The sequence below is a fragment of the Lithobates pipiens genome, unplaced genomic scaffold, assembly GCF_037356315.1.
Source record: "Lithobates pipiens isolate NorthernLeopardFrog02 unplaced genomic scaffold, aLitPip1_a1.2 Scaffold_1, whole genome shotgun sequence".
Classification (NCBI taxonomy): domain Eukaryota; kingdom Metazoa; phylum Chordata; class Amphibia; order Anura; family Ranidae; genus Lithobates; species Lithobates pipiens.
The window spans coordinates 58600113-58616603 of NW_027507685.1; the positions used below are offsets into that span (position 1 = coordinate 58600113).

The 16491-nt window shown below is 40.5% G+C and overlaps 1 protein-coding gene across 1 annotated transcript in view; it reads left to right on the forward strand.

Annotated features, from left to right (window-relative positions):
- The first annotated feature begins 598 nt into the window (after positions 1-598).
- The window catches only part of LOC143924518 (interleukin-13 receptor subunit alpha-2-like), a 67278-nt gene continuing 51385 nt past the window's right edge, over positions 599-16491 (forward strand). The window contains exon 1 of the mRNA XM_077448902.1: positions 599-738. The gene's annotated coding sequence lies outside the window, so the exon portion shown is untranslated. The remainder of the gene's footprint in view (positions 739-16491) is intronic.

Here is a 16491-nt window from a genome sequence, read left to right on the forward strand (position 1 = left end):
AAGGGTAGATGGATTTCATGTAAATGCCACGTGAATCATTTGTCCTTAATCAAGATGGCCACAGCCAGAATGCTAGGGGATGTTTTTCAAGGTGATTTTTCAACAAAACAAAACACAGAGACATGGATGGATGGGGTTTGCTTTGAATATTAAAATTAAATGATTAGTGTTTTTATATCAATATAGGAAAAGTGCATTTTGGGACTTTAAATGAGGCCAGCATCAAATGGACGCCAGCCTCCATTTTTAGAGGCTTGTTGCCCAAAATACTTGCAAACAATGTATGATTTGTGAAATATAAATAAATTACATTTTTCCAGTCACTTGACCAATCCATTTACTGCTGTGTGCGTCACTCAAAGTCCCATCTCTCTCCTCTCCTTATAAAATAGTGTTTTTAGTTTGTGGTGCTCAGATGCAGTGAGGATCTGCTTTAATTAGAACAATGAGATGCCTACTAAGTAAATATATTTTACGTTTAAAATGTTGTTGAATAATGTGCCAATTTTCTAAGCAATGAAAGAGAAGTTTACTACTTCCTGATAAGCACATGGATAGTGAGTGATAATGTCATGACTCATATTATAATGTAATAATGATTTTGAAGTGTTAGCTACTGGCAAATGCTTTCCTTCTTTTAACCACACCTCTCCCCTTTGCATATATAAATCTCTACTACAATTGTACACTGACAGCAGCAAGAGGCAAAGCAGTGGATGCTGATCCAACTAGCACTAGGTGAGTGTTATTCCACTACTGGGTACACAGGGGATATTAGTAGCTGCAGATTTTTTAAAGTACATTTTATTAATATATAAAAAAAAAGAATTCTTTGTTGCTGTAACACCTTTTTAATCTTTACCTTTAATGAAAAGAAAAAGAAGGATAACAGTAAAAAGATTATTTTTTAGATACGTTGTTAGAGCTAGTCATCTTTTCCTTAATTTCTTCTAATGTGCACATATTTTTTATTTTCTACATTAATATCCTTATGTCAATGAGCTATTATAAACGTTTGATAAATGCATGTTATTTCATTTGCAGGTTAAGTTAGAAAATAATCTATCCAAGTCTCAGCAGATAAACTAATATGATCTTTTGCATAATATTTTTATTTATTTTGTTTGCTTATTTATTTACATTTTTTTACAATTTATTGATTTATTTAAATTTTTTTAACCCCCACCCATCGTGTTTCCAGGGCAGTTTCTAAATGTAATAATTCTGATTGAGTATAAAGATGCTTTTATAGGCTATCTAAAGAAATAAAATGTTTTAAAAGAAAGGTGAGGACTTGGCTTCAATACTTTCATAGTATGTGACCCTGGAAGAAGGTGCAAAGCTCTGACATTATTCTGATTTCACATGCTGCATACTTCTTCAAAGTTAATAACACATAAAGCATTGATGTGAGAGACAGCCAAGCAGCTACCATTGTTCATCGCTAGGTCAGCAAGGGTTTTTAATGTGTATGTTCAAAAAAAAATAAAAAAATAAAAAAAATAAAAATAATATATATATATATATATATATATATATATATATATATATATATATATATATATATATATATATATATATATATATATATATATATTATTTTTATTTTTTTTATTTTTTTTATTATATATATATATTTTAGGTTTTGCATGTAGTGGGGAAAGATTAGAACCATTGTCAGTTTTTTTCTGTTACCCTTAGCTCCATTAGAGAGATTTATGTATACAGGTATACCCCAATTTTAAGTACACAATGAGGTTTATTTACTAAAGCTGGAAAGTGAAAAATCAGTCTCAATTCTGCATAGAAATCAGTGAGCTTCCAGGTTTTATTACCAAAGCTTAATTGAACAAGCTGGGGTTAGAAGCTCATTGGTTTCTATGCAGAACTGAGCCTGATTTTGCACTTTCCAGTTTTAGTAAATAAACCCCATTGTGTACTTAAAAGTGGAGTATGACTGTATACATTTATGGAAACCTGGAGTAAAAACCTGAAAGAACCCCTTTTTGGGGGTAAACACAGTTTGCTGGAGTCAGACCAACAAACTAAGTTATAAAGTTATCAAGTAAAATGATATTCCTACACATCTCAGCTGTGATGGGGAGACAGGGTGACACTTCACTGCTGAGTAAGAGATGGGAAAACAAAGATGTGCTGATGTGCTATTGAGTAATGTGTAGATATGCATGCAAATGTTAAGGGTAATGGTGCTGCTGAGTAATGGATGAGTGTGCAGAGACCATGGACATTATGATCCTAAGCTGCGGGGGGTCAGTGGTATTTGAATGGAGGATGTGATATTCCCTGGGACACTACACTGCTGGTTCGCAGATGAGAAGAGTGATATCTCTACATAGTTATTGCTGAGGCACAAGTGCATTTCAGTGCCAGTTCACACTGCAGCGTTGTCCAAGATCGGATGTGATTCGCACACCGCACTGCAGTGCAAGTCACATGCGATCTCTGTGCGATGCGATTTCAGCCATGCAGATAGTATCACTGAAATCACATCGCATTTGGACCAAAATCGCAACTGGGCCCTTTTTTTGGTCCGCAACAGAATCGGATTGCATGGGTGTTTACATCTATGCGATCCGATTCCTGTCCGAATTTGCAGATTGCACTGCGATTTGCAAACAGATTTGGGGGTTATTATCTTTTAACTGACACTCCAAGGAGTTTGCACAGGGCAGGGCAAACTGCCACCGGGAGACATGCGATGCTGGAACCCGCAGTGAATTTGCAGGGTTCCCGCATCGCAGCAGTGTGAACCGGCCCTCAAGGGACATTTATTCTCATTTATTCAAGGAGTTAAGTGTCTTCATTTAACCACTTGCTGACCTCGCTATGGCTGAATGACAGCTACAGGGCAGACATCTCGTTCTGGGATGCTATCATATGGCAGCTTCCCGTAATCGCTCCTGTCATGCACCACCTGCAAGGCGCGGGCGGCGCTCTCTGTGATTGTAGTGTCTACAACGATAATCAAGGCACTGGTTATCAATGTCCTGGTTATTAGTGCAGTCCCAACAGTGCCCACCAGTGTTGCCAATCTGTGCCCACCAGTGCTGCAAATCTGTGCCCACCAGTGTTGCCAATCTGTGCCCACCAGTGCTGCAAATCTGTGCCCACCAGTGCTGCCAATCGGTGCTTACCAGTGCTGCCAATCCATGTCCATCAGTGCCTCCTCTTCCATGTCACCTATCAGTCCTGCCTACCAGTGGCCATCAATGCAGTCTATCAGTGCCTAAAAAAATTATAAAAAAATTCTTCAGGTACAGTGTTGCGACAACACTGAAAGCTGAAAATTGGCCTGGGCAGGAACAGGGTAAAAGTGTCCAGTAGGCAAGTGGTTAACATGCTATGTGAGTAGTCAATCTGAGTATCAAGACTGAATAATTGAATGAAATATTCACTCTCTCCATTAGAAAAACAGTCCAACTGTGGTGCTAAATGGGGTAAATGTAAATGATAAAAAGGTACTGTAAAATAAATGAATGTTGCTGTTCATAAATTGCAGCTATACATACAATGTCCTGAAGGTATTCTGAGAAGTCAGATCAGATTAAGATTTTTGGCATAGTTTCAGCATGTTTTCCAGGGAAATACACTGCACTGCAAAATGATTTAGTTTCTACCCAATGTTACTTTGAAAGTCTGCCATATATTTCTCATACTGACAAACTGTATATCCTGGGATCCTAAAAGTTACATTTATTAATTACATTTGAATGTTCATATGTTTGCATCTTCTTTTTACTGTTTGCTTTCTCTTAAAGGGTTTGTCTGGGTGGATTTTGATTTTTTTCTTTACACAAGTGAGTTTAATTACTGTAGCTTAAAAATAAAAAGCTGCTTTTTATTTCTGAAGATGCAAGTTCTGGGGGGTGGGTTCATTCTTATAATTGATTTAAAGGGTTTCTCTAATTTCATGGAAAAACTGTCAATATAAAAAAACTTTGATAAAAAAAAATTGCATGTATAGTATAATTGCTACACAAGCCATTTTCCTTTTCGATCTACAGCCACTGTAATTTTCTATAAAAATCAATGCACTATGGCAACCTGGAGCACGGAATGCCCCCAGAAATGTAATTTTCTGCTTGTGTGATTGGCTCACAAATTTTTCCAGAAGACTGCCAAGTCACATTGGTGGGTCACATTTGGTGAGATACTCTACAAGGGTTAAATGTTTCTAAAGGGATGCCAACACTACAAAATTTCTGATTAGAACACACTAGGTGATTGTGATGAATCAGTATTAGAAATTGTGAAAATAAATAGCTTTTTCTTCAGAACTAAAAAAAAGTTAGGAATCTGCAATATAGTTTGATAAAATCCTTGCAATGATCACCCAGAAGGGATTATTGAAAACAATTAAAATTCATGCAATCACGAAGATCACATAGGTACAGGAACAATAAACTGACGCATTTCACACCTAGACATATGTCCATTTCCCAAAGATAACCTCTGGATATGACGCTAAGCACATGCACTAAACTTCTTTGGTCGACCATGGCGAGGCCTGTTCTGAGTGGAACCTGACCTGTTAAACAGATGTATGGTCTTTGCTACTGTGCTGCAGCTCAGTTTCAGGGTCTTGGCAATCTTCTTATAGCCTAGGCCAGGCATGTCCAAAGTCTGACCTGGGGGCCATTTACGGCCCACGTTCCAGTTTGCTGTGGCCCCCACTTGGAATTTGCATATATATACATCTGTGGCCTCCAAAGCTTGAGCATTTTATATTTTTTATGTTAATGTTTTCTGTTAATATAGAGCGCTTGGGATTTGTCAGGCTAAAGAAGATAGATATATTAACAGCATAAAAAACACAACACGCTCAAGCTTTGGGGGCCACATCAAACCGGAACGTGGTTCCTTTCGAGATATATAGATATAGAGAGAGAGAGGTATTTTTAAGCATAACATGCCTGAGCTGATCGTTGCCCTGAGCGGAGAAGAGAAGATATATAATATGTATGATCATATATTGTCATCAATGTTATGAAATGAATAGTATGCCGTTTGCAATAAACTTGCATAAAATATTTAATTTGCATTTAATTTTAATGGTTCACAAAATTTCAGGCAAAATGGTCGGCCCTTACACATGTTCACTTCATGAAATCTGGCCCTCTTTGAAAAAAGTTTGGACACCTCTGGCCTAGGCCATCTTTATGTAGAGCAACAATTCTTTTTTTTTAGATCCTCAGAGAGTTCTTTACCATGAGGTGCCATGTTGAACTTCCAGTGACCAGTATGAGAGAGTGAGAGCGATAACACCAAATTGAACACACCTGCTCCCCATCCTGTAACACTAACAAGTCACATGACACCGGGGAGGAAAAATGGCTAATTGGTCCCAATTTGGACATTTTCACTTGGGGGTGTACTCACTTTTGTTGTCAGCGGTTTAGACATTAATGGCTGTGTGTTGAGTTATTTTGAGGGGACAGCAAATTTACACTGTTATACAAGCTGTACACTCACTACTTTACATTGTAGCAAAGTGTCATTTCTTCAGTGTTGTCACATGAAATGATATAATAAAATATTTACAAAAATATGAGGGGTGTACTCACTTATGTGAGATACTGTATATAAATATATTATATATATGTGTATTTATTTTTAATATGTTCATCTGTTTTGCCAAAGGAATTCATGAAAGGTATTTCTCACCCTCCAGTTCTGAGATATTCACTGCTCTGCCATACAGCATATCCCTGTCTGACAAGCAGGAGTTTTTTCACTGCTGCAGATGTGTAATAAATAATATAGGTCTTGTATCTCCCTCATCCTGTGACTGGGCAGTGAAAGCAGAATTAGCAGATTGATGAGATCATCTTTCAGTCACTCTGATATCTTGTCCAATCAGTGTATTCCTTGTTGATCCCATAAGAACTTCAGCACCGCTAATTGGCTGTTTGCACGGCTTCTCCTTCTCTAACACCAAGTTTTGCTGTACATGAGATTGCAAGAGATGACACTAGGTCATAGTAACCTGACATTCACATGCTTAATCAATTTAGGCGAATCACTAAGTAAAGAGAGGGGGGATCAGGATGACAGCTCTAGCGCTTGCACTGACTTTCACAAGTCCACAGAACAGCTCACGTATTTCTATTCTTATCCGTTAATTTAGCTGAAAATAATCTCATCAAGACATGTTATAGATTCATATTTTATATAATCTCTTTTTTTTTTCAAATCAGGGAAACAGTTTATTAAGGAAAGGCAAAATATTCCAGAGTAGACAAGTAGCCATAAAAATGAATACGTTACATCTCAGCATAATACAGTAGTCATAATTTATTTATTTCAGGCATTTACAGTATATAGCACTGTCAACTTATGCAATCCTTTACATATATATTGTACATTCGCACCAGTCCCTGCCCTCAAGTTGGTTACAATCTAAGGTCGGGTAACTCCACTTCTGTGGGGGAAAAAAATAGCAAATAAAGAAAAACGAATATAGCGTATACAATTGCGAAACAAGTCATATTGTAATTGAATGTTATTAAAAATGACCTTTACTTTTCAATCTGCAGCTCTGTAAATTTCTGAAAATGACATGCAATATGACTACCTGGCTACCTGGTACAGAACGTTCCCCAGATACAGTTGTGCTCATAAGTTTACATGGCAGAATTTATGATTTCTTGGCCATTTTTCAGAGAATATGAATAACACAAAAACATTTCTTTCACTCATGGTTATGGTGTTTGGCTGAAGTCATTTATTATCAATCAACTGTGTCCACTCTTTTTAACCTCCCTGGCGGTAATCCCGAGTCTGGCTCAGGCTGGGATTTCAGTACCATAAACGGTAACCCCAAGCCAGACTCGGGATCGCATCGCTGAATACAGGGAGAAGTTACTTACCTTGTCCCCTGGATCTAGTGATGTCCTCCACGCTGTGTGATCGAGCTGTCCTCCGCGCTGTGTGATCGAGCTGTCCTCCGCGCTGTGTGATCGAGCTGTCCTCCGCTCGATTCACACAGTGCCCGAGTACCGCAGAGCTCCGTTCCCTGCAACGTTACGGCGCACAGGAGCGGAGATCGGCGCCAAATTCAAAAAAGTAAATACACACAAAACACACACAGTACTGTAATCTTACAGTGATTGTGTATGGAGTTAGTTAACTTCTTTCTTTCTTTCTTCTATTAATCCCTCAGTGTGAGCTGGAGCAACACTAGAACACATGCATGGAGGGGGGTCATCTTCTATAATTCACAAAGAAATCTGATAAACTTTCCCTGCATTTCTATATTCCTCCCTGATGGTGAGTGTTCTCCTGTGCTGACACTGCACCCATCACAGGGCACACTGCACCCGTCACAGGGCACACTGCACTCGTCACGGGGCACACTGCACCCGTAACAGGGCACACTGCACCCTTCACAGTGCACACTGCACCCATCAGAAGGCATACTGCACCCATCACAGGGCACACTGCACCTGTCACAAGGGGCACACTGCAGCCATCACAAGGGGCACGCTGCACCCATCACAAGGCACACTGCACCCATCAGAAGGCATACTGCACCCATCACAGGGCACGCTGCAGCCGTCATAGGGCATGCTGCAGCCGTCTCAAGGGGCATGCTGCACCCATAACAGGGCACACTGCACCCGTCACAAGGGGCAAGCTGCAGCCGTCACAAAGGGCACGCTGCAGCCATTTTTAAGAGGCACGCTGCAGCCATCACAAGGGGCACACTGCACCCGTCACAAGGGGCACGCTGCACCCGTCACAGGGCACACTGCACCCATCTCAAGGGGCACGCTGCACCCGTCTCAAGGGACACGCCGCACCCATCGCAAGGCACGCTGCACTGATGAGCCTCTATGTGCCCACACAGACTCACATTGCTTGCACTGAGCATCACATGCTTCCCTTTTCTCAGCTCAGTGCAGTGTTATGTTTACACAGAGATCTTTGTATCAGACCCACAAAACACTGCTCTATTCTGTTGTTAGAACAAACCTCTTTTTTTGCATTCCTTAAAGCTGAACTCCAGGGAAAGGGAACCCCCCCCCCCCCCCCTTGTAGGGGGGCTGTGCCTGCACTGCAAGAGTTAAATGCCCATGTAGGTCGCATAGTTACTTAGTTGGTGAGGTTGAAAAAAAAGACACAAGTCCAACCTATGTGTGTGATTATATGTCATGGGTTAACAAATGCTTTAAAGCAATAGTTTGGTTGAGGACACAAACAAATGTGTCAGCAATCCCAGCATTTCAGGAATGTAACTGTGTTTTAAAACCGTTAAATCAATTGGTTTAGTTCCCCTTTATGACACAAAGGGGTTTGAAAGGCTATTAAAGGTAACCATCCTCACCTGCGATCTGTTTGCTTGGAATTAGTGTGTGTGTATAAAAGGTCAATGAGTTTCTGGACTCCTGACAGATCCTTGCATCTTTCATCCAATACTGCACTGACGTTTCTGGATTCTGAGTCATGGGGAAAGCAAAAGAATTGTCAAAGGATCTGCGGGAAAAGGTAGTTGAATTATATAAAACAGAAAAGGGATATAAAAAGATATCCAAGGAATTGAGAATGCCAATCAGCAGTGTTCAAACTCTAACCAAGAAGTGGAAAATTAGGTGTTCTATTGAAACCAAATCACGGCCAGGTAGACCAACTAAGATTTCAGTCACAGCTGCCCGGAAAATTGTTTGGGATGCCAAGAAAACCCCACAAATAACTTCAGGTGAAATACAGAACTCTCTGAAAATATGTGGTGTGGCTGTTTCAAGATGCACAACAAGGAGGCACTGGAAGCAAGATGGGCTGCATGGTCAAGTCACCAGAAGAAAGCCATTACTATGCAAATGCCACAAAGTATCCCACTTACAATACACCAAACACCACAGAGACAAGCCTCAAACCTTCTGGCATTTGGAATGATGAGAAAATTTGAGCTTGAAAATTGAGCTTTTTGGCCACAACCATAAACACTACATTTGGAGAGGAGTCAACAAGGCCTATGATGAAAGGTACACCATTCCTACTGTGAAACACAGAGGTGGATTGGTGATGTTTGGGGATGTGTGAGATTTTCAAGATGAATGCAGTATGTTATCAAAAAATACTGTAGGAACATTTGCATTCATCATCCAGAAAGCTGATCATGGGACGTATTTGGACATTCCAACATGACAATGATTCAAAACACAAGGCCAAGTCGACCTGTCATTGGCTACAGCAGAATAAAGTGAAGGTTCTAGAGTGGCCATCTCAGTCTCCTGACCTCAATATCATTGAGGTACTCTGGGGAGATCTCAAACGTGCAGTTCATGCCAGACAGCCCAAGAATTTACATGACCTGGAGGCTTTTTTGCCAAGAGGAATGCAAGCTTTGTCATGTAAAAGGTAAGAAGACATTACCTTTTACATCGCGTGGGGGCCTGCAAGCCGTGCCTCTGACTATCTTCAGGATCAACGGTCTACAGCTTCATATTGCTCGACCAGACATCTGAAGTCCCTGGAAAAAAAGGCTCTGGCTGGGTATTAGCCACAAGTGTTAAAGCTTGTGCAGCTGCTACCTGACGCTATACACTGCACAGATCCCTGTGGATTGTGTTTGTGGCTCTGAATGATATTGGATCGTGGATGGCAATATTATCGCAGATTGAGGCCTGATTATTACTTTGTGCTGGTGAGTTTAAACCCCAGAGGGGTGTGTGAGACACTGTTTGGAGGAATCTGGTGAAAGGTGCAGTTATCGCAGACAGCATTAGGACCACCTACTGTGTCTACTACGGACTTTTCTTATCACCATCTGCTATTGCTTTTTCTTATATGTGGATTTACATATATTAGCCAGTCATTTGATTTTGTGACAGGAGTGCCGCTTTAATATTTTATACTGTTGGCCAGTTTGATTTATTTGTTTTTATGAGATGTATATACATCAATATAGTCTAAAAGTACAGTCAGGAGATGGGAAGAGAACATTACAGCCAAAGTTAAACTATCATCCTGAGAAATACCAGATCTATTGGAGAGAGTCTGGGAGCATCCAACCAGCCATCCCACATATTTTTTAAATTCATCTGGACGACCCATGTGTTATTAAATGAGGTGCTTATGACGCTGGGTACTACCCATGTAATCGACTTAATCCTGCACGGTTGGGAGGTTTTTAGACTTGTGCCTGTTTTATAGTATCATCTAAAATAGCCATTATGCACTGCTTAAGCTCCATTTTGACATCAGTCTGGAAAGTTTTGCTAATTATGTTTACAAATATGGGTCAGTACTAGGAAGCTTGGGGCAGCGCCATATCCTGTGTATCAAGTCGCCGTGATCTCTACAACATTTACAGCAAATCCGGTCTTGTAGCAGGCCCAAGTCTTATATAACCTGTTTTTATGAAAGAATTTTACAACACAAAGTGAAGCCATTGCCAAGGGCATCTCTAAAGTGATGAAACTCTTGACAGTAATTTGGAAACAATGACATAAAAAGCCTAACAACAGAAAAGTATACACAATCTCATTAGACGTCTTACATATATCTATCTATAGATAGATATATGTATATAGATATATATCTATTAGCTTTGGTTAGAGTAATAGAGGGGAAAAAGTAATTTCAGTTTATTTTTTGATGTCATTGGAGAGATTTCCCTTCACTTTGTGTCCCGAAGATGTAGCAAGAAGTGATAGGACATTTTAGAAAGGAAGAAAGGGAGGGCTATTTTATTGTAGCATTAATTGTAGTGTAATGGATCTCAGGGGGGAACCCCATACAAAAAACAAGAAAAAAAATCATGGGATTTTCCCAAAATCCATATCAGACCCATCTAAGTATGCCAAGTATGTAGCCTGACAGGTCAGAAACGTTGTGGGGGGGGGGGGGGTGGCAAACATGCCCCCTTTTTCCTGAATCATAACAAGCCTCATAAGGTTGTGCAGGTCTACAGGCAGGTGACTTATTGGAATCTGAAATCCCTCTTTTAAAATAATGGGGGCCCCAGATATCCACCTAACCATTTCAACTCATCATTACTAATTGCATACTATGCAGCACACTGATTGTACATCACTGCCCTCTCATCTCACTTGAAATTTTTGAAATGAGTTCTGACAATAAATTTAACTTCCAGATGACTTATTCAAAATAATAAATTCATGGAACAGTAATTTGCCAAGAGTAATTTGGCAAGAAGGATAATTACACCGCTTAGCATATAGATAGCAACTAAAGGTAGAGCCAATATGTGCCTATATTTCACTGTCAATCAAAATATGACAAAACAAAAGATTAAAAAAGTAGCAAAGTAGTTTATGTTAAGTAGAGCTTATGACATATAGGAGGGTTTTCTTCCAAAAAGAAATAGGAACATTTGAATGAAGGCCAATGAAGGTGTGGAGTATGCATAGAGGATTTTAATCCCTTTGGTCTTTTTTAAATTCATGTTTTTTGGCAAAAGGAGCTGATTAACAATTTGCCGACCTGCCGCAGTACATATACTGTGACAGGGCAGCTCCTACAGGTACAGTGATTTCCCCGTACCTTGCTGCCTGTCTCTGGGGTTTTGGGCTACTCCGCTGTGATTTGACACAACGAGAGTTTGTCAGCAGATCCCAGCCAATGATTCATGGCCAGGATTGGCTGATCAGCTTTGCCAAATCACAGCTCAGAGCCCTGTGTTGACAAACAACACAGGACTCTATACAGAGGGAATGATCACTTTGTTACTTTTCAATGTAAAGCAGGGAAAATAAATAAATCGATCTGTAGTAGAAAGCAGCACATATTACACACATTATACATTGTTAGGAACCTAAATAGCCCATTGATTGCCTCTAGTAGTTAACCACTTCTCAGCCAGTGTCATTAGTACAGTGGCAGTGTATATTATTAGCAGTCAGTGTCATATTCCCACTGTAATAGCTTTGAAATCAGAGGTTGATGAATTAATGCTGACGTATTACTGTAATACAGTTAGGTTGCTTTATTCCTTTTTTTTTTTTTACCAGTGTGGCAAGGTTTAAAGGAGCCTATGCTGCCAGCACAAAGCAGAATCAGACTGCAGCTCTTAAAGAGGAAGTAAACCCTGATGGGTTTACTTCCTCTTTTTTTCCCTGCAAAGGTAAAGCATAATGGACTACTATGCATCGCATAGTAGCTCATTATGTGTCACTTACCTGACACAGGAGCCAGCGAAGTCGCCGCTGTCCCCTGTAGTCCGCCGCATCCATGTTGCTTGTGGCGTCTCGCAGCTCCGACGAATCACAGCGGCGCAACCGCGATGACGTCACTCCCGCGCATGCGCACGGGAGTCGCGCCTCGCAGCTCCGCCGCTGTCATACGGCGAAGCCGCGATGACGTCACTCCCGCGCATGCGCACGGGAGTCGACAAATTTGGCAAATCCATTCTTGGATTTGCCGCATTTAGTGCGCCTGCGCGCCGCTGTCTACGGCGCATGCGCCGTAGACAGCGGTGCCCATTTTCGGGCAAATATCTCCTAAACCATATAGGTTTAGGAGATATTGCTTGGACCTACAGGTAAGCCTTAATCTAGGCTTACCTATAGGTCCAAGTTGTTTGGAAGGGTTTACTTCCTCTTTAAACACAAGCTCTCTTGTGTCCCAACACAAACATTTAAGTACCACCTTAGTCAAAATAATTTTGCTCCCTGAGCATTGCTGTTAAGAAGGACAGTGTTTATAAGGATTGCCTCAAAGAGCTGGACTGCTGTGACTTTCCGAAATAAATAGTGGAGGCATTTTTATTATTGTATTTGCAGCCTGGCTACATTACAGTAATGACTTAAGAGGGTTCAGGTGGACTTTAATGTGATTCAGAGCTTCACTGGAAACTACTTAAAAGGATTGGCATTGGTATAGAGGGACAGACAGTGATTCATGAGGTTAGAGTCATTTCGAAAGCTGACTCAGTAGATTTTGAGGTTAAGGAAGAGAAGTTTGAAAGTCTTTTGTGTTGTGTGAGGGGTGTATTTTATACATGCAATACATATCAGGCTCCATGCGCCCTGGGCTTAAAAAATGCACTTGGCAGAAAAAAAACTCTCATATAGAGCATCTTTTATACAAAGTTTAGACAAGTTTAGGAGACTTGCATTTTTTCTGCCAGAAGGCTGCAACCAGAAACGCAAACCAGAAGGGTTTTTTCCTGCCTCTAAACAAGCTCAAAATAAGCATGTAATCGCCCTAATGTGCATGGACACATAGGATAACATTGAGCTGCTTCTACAGGCAGAACACAAAACTCCTGTAGAAGCAGCAATTTTTAAGCCAGTGTGCATGGAGCCTTACAGTGGTAATTAGGCAAGGCAAGAAGTGAGTAGAAAAATTGTCTTTGCTGTTCATATTCACACATTCACACAACGTATTTCTTTATTATTTCTCGTGATCTCCTGAACAATCGTTTTTATTTTTCAAGCCAGATCTCCATAATAATGCTTAAAATTTGTTTTTTGTTTTTTGAAAAATCTTTATTGGGTTTTGTGCATTTATAATCTGTTTTTATTGTCATCTTTTTTTTTTAATCAAGAACTCCTTTTTTTTTTTAATTAAATTAAATTTAAATTTTAAATTATTTTCTAGTCATCTCCATATTTTTTGTTTTGTGTGTCAATTTTCCACAAAAACATTATTATCTTGTATTTTTTAACCTTGGTGTCCCTTGTTAATTAGACATTGTATTTTTGAAATGTACCTGCCTACTCACAAACTGTCCTATTTGAAGAAAAACACATAGACAAGTATTTTCATATATATAAAAAAAAACGCATTTATTGTGGCTCATAACAAAATAAAGAGGAGGGCAACACTGGAGAAACTGCTTGAATTAGCGAAGGCACACATCAACTCTTTGTAACTTAAAATTGGCAGCCTGAGAAGTCCATAGAATAGGGAGCACAATCTGGTCCAGGACTCCCAGAGATCAGGAACAGCAGCAGATGACATTTATGTCCCCAGGCTGTGGTACTACAACAGCCTGCGTCTTCTGTCAGACTAGACTGAGCCCAGGCCATCACTTTCTTGTCTTCCCTGCAGCCTTCCCTCCACGGTTCCCTGCAGCTTTCCCTGCAGCCTTTCTTTTGAGGTTGTGGCTCTGGAGGTGGACTTGTGGCAGGAGGAGGAGGAGGATGGGCGAGTGCACATAAGTGCATGTTATCACTCATTTGGCCCCTCAACCCCTTCTGAAGGGCCTGAAAAATAATATTCTCACACATGAGGTGTTGGCTCTCCTCCATTTGCTGCAATTTTGCAGCTACATAGCAGCCATGGGCCTCTTCAGTGTCGGAGAGTGTTTTCAGGGCAACATTAGCGTCCTTAATGAGGCCCAGTGCTGCTTCCTCCACGTTTCTCTCCTTCCTGGCCCTTTTTGTTGTAAAGCAAAGGGGAGGCACCTGGGATTGGTTTAGGCAAATGATCTGGCCACCTCCTGGCTGACACTTACCCCCTCCTCCTGTCTGCCACATTCCAGAGCCCCGTCCTGGCTGAGGTCTTCCTATGTATGAAAAAGGGACATAGTTTTCGTTTTTGGTTCATCAGTCACACACAATTTTCAGCTCATGACTGTTCCAAATTGAATGTTAATAAATAGAAAAAGACTATCATTCTGAGTCCAGCATTTTTCATTCCTGTCACAATCTTTTTTGTCTCCTACTGTCTATTGATATGTAAAACATTTTTTGTTAAATCATTCATTTGTTATCAATAATAACATCTAGTTTACAAAAATAGTTTTCGACCACTAAATATGTAAAAAAATACTATACCTGGCTACAGCTAGGCTCGTCAACTTCTTCCAGGATGGAAGGCCCAGGTTGGTCCTCAGAAGCCTCAGCTGGGGTTGAGGGAAGGGTGGATGGAAGTGTAGAAAGTTATTCCCTGGCTTTAATCTGGTCTTCCGGAAACCGCATCCTGTTGTAGTACCACAGCTTACACATCCTTTGCTGCTGCTCCTGATTTCATGGAAGCCTGGACCTTATTAAGCTCCTTCCTAAACACGCTTCTCAAGCTGCCAATTTTTTTATCTACCAACTCGATGTCTGCATCGAGGACCTGTGTCTTTACAAATTGCAGCAGTTTCTCCAGCTATGCCTGCCTAGCTGGTTTATTTCTATATAAGGGGTTTTTAACCTCCCACAAATTTCTCATATCCCTGTATCTGTCTATGAACTGGCCCATGAATTCAGGGTCCTTGAATTGTTTCATATTTGCTGCAAGACAAAATACAAGACAAAAACATTAATATCAGGCTAAACTCTCCTAATATTATCCCAATATACACCTCAATCTCGAATCAGTATAGGCCACTGTCTCAAATTAAAATGTTACCTTTATTAAAATGTTTGTCCTCCTTCCTCCACACACAGAACGTACATACGACACACGCTTGATAACTTTATATACACTGCACATTTGTGTGAAACTCCGCCCGCATCGCCCACCTCTGACGTTCTTTCTAGAATATTCCCCACCCTGTCTCTTTCATCTCAGTGGGAAAGGAACATGGCAGAGACACAGCAGGTGCTTAATAGCAGTAACAATGAGGAGGAAAGCCCAGAGCAAGAAACGTCCCGGTCCAGGAGGAGATTTAAGGCCTTCAATATGTCCTTTGGTGAGATGGTGGAGATGGTGCACATATTGAAGAGGGCCGACTATGAGGGGAAGCATGAACCGTAACTAAACCCAAATGTGAGAAAGGCCAAAATAATGACTAAAGTTGTGAAGAGTCTGTGCCGGAATTTTGGGGTACTACGATCCAAGGAGCAATTGAGAAAATGCTGGTCAGACCTAAAATTGAGGGAGCAGGATCAGTACAGAAGGATCAAGTGCTTCTAAAAAGTAAGTACTTGTCTTGTGTTCCTATTATTATTATTATCATTACTTGTATGCTGCTCCATGTGCTTTTCCTTACTGTTGTACAGTTTAAAATGTAATCGTTGATAGGAAATATTGTTTGTTTGCCAACTAAATACAATGTTTTGGCAAATACAGGGTTAACTAAATTTGGTCATGCTAATTTGTACTAAAAGAAGTTTAGGACATTGTTGTCTAGATGTCTTTGAAACTAGAATGAATTGCAAACTTGATTCAGTGTAATGTAAGAAGAGGGCACTCAGCAGCTGTTTACACATCTGGACTCAGGAGCACTAGTGTGGGACACCAGAGCAAACTTTTTAGGGTGACCCACACAGGTGCTCCCGTGGATACTTGGGATGTCTCCATGTGTGAAACTTGTCCAAAAAAGGTAAGTATTCCAGCTTTGTTAAAGGAAAAATCATGTTTTCAGCTTGGAGCTCTGCCAAAACAGACAATTGTACCCCACTTCCAAGAAATGTTTCATATTCCTATTTCTGGCCTCAAATATCTGTGTGCTAAGTATACCTTTTGTTTCATTGTCATAGGGGAGAAAAGAGTCGGGACGTCTGAGGACACCAGGAACCCCCCACCTCTAAAAGAAGGGGAACAGAGGACACCACAACCTCAGGATGT